Below are 6613 nucleotides of genomic sequence, written 5' to 3'. Positions count from 1 at the left end.
GGGTTGACAAATATACAGGTGTACATATGTACATGAAGGTTTGGGGAAGAGCAACAATGGGAGTCTTCTGCTTTCAACCTACCCCAAACAGTCACTAAATATGCAAATTCCTTTGTGTCTGATTCAATTTGCTAAAGTTTTGCCACGCTTCAAGGGTCTGAGCTTCAGTGCGTAGGATATCCAACACTCAGTTCCCCAATTTAACACTGAAGCATGGCAGTCAATGGTTGTGCAGAGTGGTGCTACAATCAGGGTTGAAATTTCCCAGGTTCCGGCGCAGACTACAGCTTATTTCCTGCTCCAGCCCCTGGCCACTGAATAAGACATGACAACATTCCTCCTTCCTCTGATCAACTCCAGATGAAACAGGATACATCCTCTGAAGATGAGGATATGTCCTCGGCAACCAACCTTAACCTTTCTGGAAAACGGCTCCATCTTGTTTAGAAAGACATGATCCACATAATTTTATTAGGACTGCCCTCTGATCAATCTAAGGCTGAGGCCTCTTCACATGCTTCCTTCAAGTGCCACCCCGCTAGGTTGGAGGCATCAATGCCAATTTTCCCAGAACTTCAACTTGACCGCTCATGCGCCGAGATGTTAAAAATTCTCACTAGTACCAAACAATGCATCCATACCCCCAGAACTTATTTCCAGTTTGCTATGGAGGACTTTGACAACTTCCTCTCCATCCCTGAGATTCCGACTGAGGCTCAAGATAAACTCTCTTCCAAAGCTCAAAAGCCTACAGGAAAATCTCCATTTAAAGACAAGGACAAGTGTTTCGTCGAGGCTACTCTTGTTGAACTCAACAAAGCCTCAAGACATGGTCTTTGCTGCACCGCATTTATGGCACTCCTCTCTGAGTATTTGGCCCGAGTGTGTGACGAAGATTCACCAGTTACTCTGGACTTGGCAGCTGTCGCACATCGAGCGATCGATGAGAACATCAACTCCATCTTCGAGCAGTTCGTTAGAATATCTGTTTTAGCCACTCCTGCACGCAGATCCAACCACCTTTGATGCCATGAATATTCTCTATGAAGGACCTTTTCGCAGGGAAGTTCATGGAGATGATGGAGTCAGAAGTTAAGCACATTGACACAACACATAAACTTAGCTTCCATGAACCTCCACCACCGGCTCTGCCTCACCAATCCAGTCCTGATGACTGCCAGGCTCGACCCTTCAGACATCCACGTCAGGGCAATTTTCGTTCCTTTTGCCACTTTTGTCAACTCAGCTACAAGATGAATAGTGGCCGTCTATCCTCCTCTCGACCTGCCAAACCACCCCAGAGGAGCAGCAAGAGAAGAACTACCGAGTTGCACTACCCCTGACCTCCCGGGGGTAGATGTCGCTGACTATGCACCTGACCTGTTGGCTGTTGTCAAACAGTCCTTCAGATCAGCAGGACTTTCTGATGAAGCTGCTGAAATGGCTTCAAAGAGTTAACGCCAGTCTACACGCAGCATCTACGACTCCAGATTATGACATTTTACTTTGTAGGGTTCAGAGCGAGGTCTTGCTCTGACCAACGTTTCTGTGACTACTATAGCTGATTTCTTCATGCACCTGTACAAATCAGATCTACAGGTTTCAACTATCCGTAACTACAGGTCAGCTTCTGCAGCAATACATGATGGCTTCCCAGATGGCTCAACCGTGTCCGACATTACTGCTCTTAAACATCTACTCTGGGGAATGTTTCTTGAGTGTCCTCAACTAAGAGACAAATCCCTCCACGGGACTTGTCAGCTGTTTTCCAACTGCTTCCTGCTCACCCCTTTGAGCCTCTCAGCGATGCATCGTTGATAAACCTATCAGTGAAGCTGGCATTACTACTAGCAGTGAATACTACCTCACAGCGTGGCAATGAACTGAAAGCAATTTCCATCACAGATGGTCACATTTGATGGGAACCCCATGGTGTTCGTCTCTTCTCAACGCTTGGGTTTCTCACCTAGTGCCAGTCAGTTTCTTTCCATCCTCCTGACATCTTTGTGCCCGACATTACCAAACACACTGGGACTCCCAACGACAAACCATGGTGCCCTGTGCACACTTAGCCAAACCAAGAACTCAGAGGTACAACTTTGCAGCTTTTCATCATACATACATCATACAGTAAAACCTCACCGAGCTGCAACCAGAGACTCTATAGCTAGATGGACAGTTTCGGCTATCAAGTTTGCCAACCCAGACTGGCTGAACTCTGTGGACAAAACAATACACCTCAACAGAGGTCATGATATCCAAGCACGTTCCACATCATGGGCCTACTTCAGGGGTGTACTGATGGAGGAAATATGCAAGGCAGCATCCTGGAAGACCCCATCTACTTTCACCATATGCTTCCTCACCGATGTTCTGCAAAAGGACTCCACAAATGGCAGAAGGACTCCGCACATGGCAGAGTGGTCCTAGCATTGGCCACCTCGATGCAGAAGGGCTCCTTATCAAAGCGGTCCACCACAGGAATGACATAACTCCATTATTTGGTGAGTCCACAATAAAGTTTGGAAATTTCATACACCTCTGGTGCACATGTTATGTAGTGCATCCTCGCCGCACCCCCCTTCAAGGGCTCAGTGCTACTCTGCTCATTTAGCGACTCTTTGGGGTAGGTTGAAAACAGAAAGCTCTTCCCCCTCAGAAATATGGGTGAGGTCTGCTATTGAATACCTACCCCAAACAGTCGACTCCCTCCCATCCTTCCCCACTTTTGGCTTGGATGGTTTTAATACTGGAAAAGAAGGACGAACATGGCGGCCAGCCATTCCACTATGCATCATGGGAATAGAGGGCGCACTGTGGTTGATCAGATGCAAAGGAATTCACATATTTAGTGACTGTTGGGGGTAGGTATTCAATAGCAGACCTCTCCCACATTTCTGTGCTGGAGGAAGTATTCTGAAAACAAGAGATGCGTTTTTTATTACAAAAAAGAAACCCTCAAAAGAAAGGTGGTATATTACTGCGACGTGAACTAATGGTGTCTTGTCCTAATCAGCAACACCAAAGAGGAGACACAACTCACAGGTTTACGACACAAAAAACTTCTTCTCTAATCCACTGAAAATCTGGCTTACAACTGTTTGCACTGTGGCCCTGTGGATCCGCCAGTGACTAAGGCTATTCTAGTGGCAACAAAAGCTATATTAACAGTCCATTACAGTACCATTTCTAAAGAGTTGACAGTTTTAATTAGTCTTAACAGAGATTGGCAACATGTCCCATCTCCCCCCCCCCAGGTTTGGCCACACTGAGCAAGCTATCTAGCCTCGTCAGTTATATTCTCAAACCTTCAATTTGTAGCCATATCAGGGTGGTCTGCCTCTTTAATGTGTCAATTGCCAGTTTGTGGTTGTTGTAGTATCAGGAACTTTGGAATTGTAAGGAGCTACTGCTTACTGAGCCAAGTGATCTCTGTAATGGGTTTATTGTACGATACATTTTTTGAAAATCCTTGTGGCTTTTTTTATCATCATCATCATCCTTTTTTTTTTCAAGCCATAGCCCAACGGGTGTGTGCAAGGGGCTCCCTATGCTGTATCCAGAATACAGAAGGCAAATCTCCTGGCAGCTTATGTTTTTATTACACATTTGTCTTGGGGATACTACATGTACACCATGCACTTTCCAAAAGGAAAAAGGCTTTGCCAGTCTTGAGAGGTCACTAGTCTTTATGCCTCATTGAAGCTTCCGCTGTTGTTGAAATGTCAGACTTCAAGCAAATTTCCCTTAAAAAAAATTTTCAGAGCCACAATTATAGCATTCATTCAAGTTTCCCCTCCTAACTGTATTGTGTAAAAATCAAACGAAAAAAAAAAAGAAAAAAAAAGTGTCTCTGGGCCACATTCCTGGAGCTCACCATGCCATGTCCATGATGACCATGTAACAACAAATAACTTCATTTGGGGCGTGCACTTGTTATTTCAATTTAGTGATAATTCTCTGTCCAATGAAAATTGAAACAGTTTAACTTACATGTGCATGCAATCAATGAATTCAACTTCCTACCTTTCAAACAGCTGTTTAGGTTCTTTGCTTCTTTGGAATTTTTTCTAGTTCTAAACTTGATGAAACTGGACAAAGACTGTGTGTGGTTTCATATTTCAAAAGTTGTAGATATTTGATCAATTATGCATTGAGCTTGTTCCAGGGAAAGCAACTTCACTCAATCTTGTACTTTTCAGTCAGTTTGCTATAAGGCTTTATCATTTTGTCTCTGTAAGCTTAACCATACATTAATGGCTTTGCACTTTTCAGGATGCTGTTTGTTGATTGATTATTAGAATGGTTTCAACGTAAAACAACAGAGCCCTATTCAGTTCAGTCTCCTCATTTTATTGGCCTCCTTGACTATTTTTTGTGTGAAATAATGTTAAATGGCATGAACAAATATGTCACATTTTGATTGCAGTTGTAATCCCACTGTACAAAGGAAAAGGGTCATTCCATGAGGTTGGGGCACAATTTGTAACAGTGCCCTTGTTGCGTGGGTAACTTTTACCACCTGTCATAACCAGTAGAGTAGGTCATTTTCTCTGTAAAAATAACACACACCTCTGTATTCAGCCTTGCAAGATGTATAATTTGGAATCCATATGCAGGGAAATAACAGGCAATTTTATTGGAACCCACGTAACAATGAACACTGGCACAAATTGCTCATGGAATGACCCGAAAAGCTGAAGTCTTAATTGAGGTTGTATTGGCAATGCATCATTATTTACTTAATGTATTGATTTTGAAAAGATAATATTCCAAGCTTGTACCGTATTTGATATCCAAACAATATCAAGTATTAAAATTGAGAGCAAATAATGTTACTTTGGCTTTTTTTACAGGGGAAACTTGCTTAAAAGTACAGTTTGTAAGAGGGCCTTGGGCTTAGCCTTTCTCATGAGGGTTTAGCCTTGGGCTTCGCCTTAAGGCTTGATGGTCAAAGCCTTGGCATTGAGGGTCAGAGCCTTGGCCCTAACCTTGGTGTGAGGACCAAAGCCTTTACTCCAACACTGGGTCCATTACAGAATTCTTTTTTAATGTGATCATGCAATATTTGATGTCTGAGAACAATAATAATAAGAAAGTGCATAATACAATGAAGTCTGTATGCGCTGGAGAGAGTGAGCAGGTGTGTTTTAAGTTAAGTTTAAATTGTTCCAAGGAGGGGCAGATTTTTGTGTGCTGTTGGAGATATTTCCATAGTTTTGGTGCAGCAATTTGGAAGGCATGTTGACCATATGCTTTGGTAAGAACTGAATGTAGAGTGAGAAGATCTTTGCTGCTTGAACGAAGAGTCCATGGCAGATGATATTTGCTGGTTAACTCTTGGAGATTAACTGGGGCCCTTTCATGTATGCATTTGTAAATAAAGACTACAATTTTAAAAGTTATCTGGAATTTAACTGGTAGCCCATGAAGCTGTTGTAAAACTGGAGAGAAAGGTTCATGTAAGTGTGTTCTATCGATTATCCCAGCTGCCGAGTTTTGTATTATTAGAAGTTTGTTGAGTTGAGTTTCAATCCATTTGCCAATGGCCATGCGTTGATGTCATTCAAGCAAGCTTCTATAAGTTTGCAATGACATTGGGGCGATCACTTTCCAGAATCACATTATAATTGGGTGTTATCTGCATAAGTGGCGTGATGTCCTCCAGTGGTGAAGAATGTAAGTTGAATATAGTGGGTCCTAATGCCGATCTGTGAGGGATGCCTCGTTTAAAAGAAAAATAAAATAGAATAGAATGTCATATCCAATTGTATCAAAGGCTGCTTACTAATCCCAAAACAGCAAGACCACTTCTCGACTACAGTCCAGTGCAAGCACTAATAGATCATAGCAAATACGAAACAAGACAGTTTCACAACTATGATGTCTGCGATAAGCTGACTGCATCTATGGCATCATGGCATTGAAATCATTTGCCGATAGGTTGTCATGTATCCGACAGCTGCATAAATATCAAGTACCAAAGAAATACTGACAGTTTTGGTAGCAGTGCATGATAACAGTCACGGCCAGAACTTTGTATCCTCAAAATGTGTCTCCACAGTTCAGTGTGTTGCCAAAGGTCATCAGGCATTCGGTCGTCTTTTTACAAGCTCCGGAGTTACACTTTGACCTAGTTAACGGCATGAACCTTTAACCACGAACCATATAAAGGGGCACACCACCCTGGTTGCTCTATAACAGACTTTAACTTTTGTTCTGTAGGAGATGGTTATATGTGAAAAGATCCGTAAAAAGTAGCTGGGCCATTTTCCCAACCAGAGGAAACCTAATCACCTTCTCCTCATAGACGGGTGGTAGCACCACTTCTATAGTGTTGAAAATTTTAATTCCTCTCCCAACAAATGGCAACATGTACCCTCCCTCCACCACTCCCCCCCCTTTCCCTCCATCAGACTACTTTTGCACCATGGATTGAAAATTTGAGAGCTCCTGGCAGCATTTTTCAAAAGGCATTTTTATTAATTTTTTTTTAAATTTGTTGATAACAAACTTTTGCCGGTTCAATGGCTTTGAAAGCATACAGGCAGTGGACGGCAAACTCAAATTTTCTCGGTCTTGGCCCAGAGTCTTGATCGTAGGTCAGGACCTG

The sequence above is a fragment of the Acanthaster planci genome, linkage group LG03, assembly GCF_054643075.1.
Source record: "Acanthaster planci isolate LZ-2023a linkage group LG03, COTS_SCS, whole genome shotgun sequence".
Lineage (NCBI taxonomy): Eukaryota > Metazoa > Echinodermata > Asteroidea > Valvatida > Acanthasteridae > Acanthaster > Acanthaster planci.
Note: the sequence above shows the minus strand (reverse complement) of the source record.